Source organism: Dipodomys merriami, unplaced genomic scaffold, assembly GCF_024711535.1.
Source record: "Dipodomys merriami isolate MVZ:Mamm:240054 unplaced genomic scaffold, mDipMer1.0.p SCAF_53, whole genome shotgun sequence".
Classification (NCBI taxonomy): domain Eukaryota; kingdom Metazoa; phylum Chordata; class Mammalia; order Rodentia; family Heteromyidae; genus Dipodomys; species Dipodomys merriami.
The window spans coordinates 7602859-7604948 of NW_027206102.1; the positions used below are offsets into that span (position 1 = coordinate 7602859).

Below are 2090 nucleotides of genomic sequence, written 5' to 3' on the forward strand. Positions count from 1 at the left end.
TCTTGACACCCTTATATCTTGCTGTTGAGAATTGAGATAGCAAAGATACGCTGGATCGCCTTCTGTTGAACCATTATATAAATCCAGGCCTGAAGAACAACATAGAAGAAACTCTATGTGACATTGCCAAAAGCATAAGTATGTATCACTACCTCTAGGAAGTTGTAAAATGCTGTACAAATTGTTCACCGAAGTCCTAATGGTCGGGTTAAGTTTCTTAAATTTCAAAAATGCAAGTTCATCTTTTCTGTCCCTACAAAATATTTTCACAATCCAAATAAGAGCAATATCTTTCTTTTTGGTCGGTCATGGGGCTTGAACTCTGGGCCTAGAGTTATCCCTGTGATCTTCAGCTCAAGGTGAGCCCTCTACCACTTGAGACACAGCTCCACTTCCAGTTTTCTAGTGGTTTATTTGAGATAAGAGTACCACAGACTTTCCTTCCCAGGCTGGCTTTGAACCATGATCCTCAGATCTCAGTCTCCTGTTTAGCTATGATTATAGGCATGAACCACCAGTGCCCGGCAGCACCAATATTTTACTGTAAAAATTCATGGATTCCGCGGAATTCTTCCAAGTGAATTGCCTGCCTTGGATGGAAAAATGTATTCAATAGATTTTGTAAACATGTATAATAATTTCTTTAGAGTTTGTGATTTTTTAATAAGAAATAATTTTAATTTACCTGTTGAAATGAGTAGTACAGAAACTAAAATATTTCTGGTGCTTGTCTGAAAAAGTATATTTTAAAATATTCTATATTCTATGTTTGCATAATGTTCATAATTTATTTTTTCCTTGATATACATTGAATTCTATATTATTTTATAATATATAAGTTCATTAATGTGTCCTTTCCGATTGTATTCCATATAGAAACAGTTTGATTCCTTTTTTTCTAGGTCTTAATATTATTTTTCTTTGGGATAAAATGACAATGTTGTCTAATCTGAAAAGTTTTGTAAAGTTTATGCTATGTAAACGCCTTTCTGAGGTGATTTAATACACTGATGTCAAACTAATTTTAATTATATGAATTACGTGTATTGTTAAACTTGTAATTTTGTAATCAACTTTTTAATCACTTTTTTTCATTTCTTGCATCTGAAGAATGAAAAATATGGAATACTTCTCAAATTTTCATATTATCCTTGTGCAAGTGCCATGTTAATCTCTGTATTGTAGTTTGAGTATACGTGCTGCTGAAGCATGTAGTATCCTCTAAATTTAATAGTTAATGCTGCAATCCTTATACAGGCTTATATCTATGGGTGCCTACTTGTAACAAGGAAACCTTATTGTTCCTAACAATGCTATCGATCTTATTTCCCTAAAATTCTGTGAATATTGGAAAAAATTATATTGATCAGTCGATTGCTCACATTTGCAAACTGTTTTTTGCCAATGAATATCTTAAGTCTTTTTATTTGGAATTTGATCATACTCTCTATTACTTATAATTAGGTCCAAAGGTGATGGCTTTTTCAAGTATTTATTTATCCAGCTTTGTGGACCTAATGGATTCAAACTAAGCGTTGCTTAAGAGCTACTTCTAAACTTCTTCAGCTGACATTTTCCCAAATGAGGTGTTACTGGAACAAATGTCTACCTGAGCCTTTACCCTTCTTCCATGTGGGAACAGAACAACCAGAATACCTTACCCTGACAGCAAAGATTTTCTTACTAGAACAAAACTAATCTTGGTTACAAGGGATCATAGAGAGATGAACAGTTCAAACAGAACTGTTCAGACGAGAAGGTATTTTATCAAAATATAATTGTTTATTATACCTTCCATTTAAAAGTAGCTAAAGCCAAGAAGTGAAAAAATTGTTCGTACGCATGATTACTTAATGTCCTGGCCTGTCTGTAAGTTCCTGGCAGGAACTTACACTACTGCCTTTTTATCACCAAATATTTTCATAGTTGCAGGAGAAGTGCATATGTTTCTCCTCATTATTAGGCATTAAATTGATAATGTTTTAATCACAGTGTTTCCTCTTGCCACCATGCTGTAAATCTACAAATGATAAAGCTTTAGATCTAACTCTATCAAACACTGAAGTAGAGATAATGGAATCATACTTTAA

General features: G+C 33.3%; 1 pseudogene; it reads right to left on the reverse strand.

The window, feature by feature from the left end:
- Window positions 1-1114: 1114 nt before the first annotated feature.
- On the reverse strand, window positions 1115-1211 carry LOC138811473 (U6 spliceosomal RNA; annotated as a pseudogene).
- Between the last annotated feature and the right edge of the window lie 879 nt (window positions 1212-2090).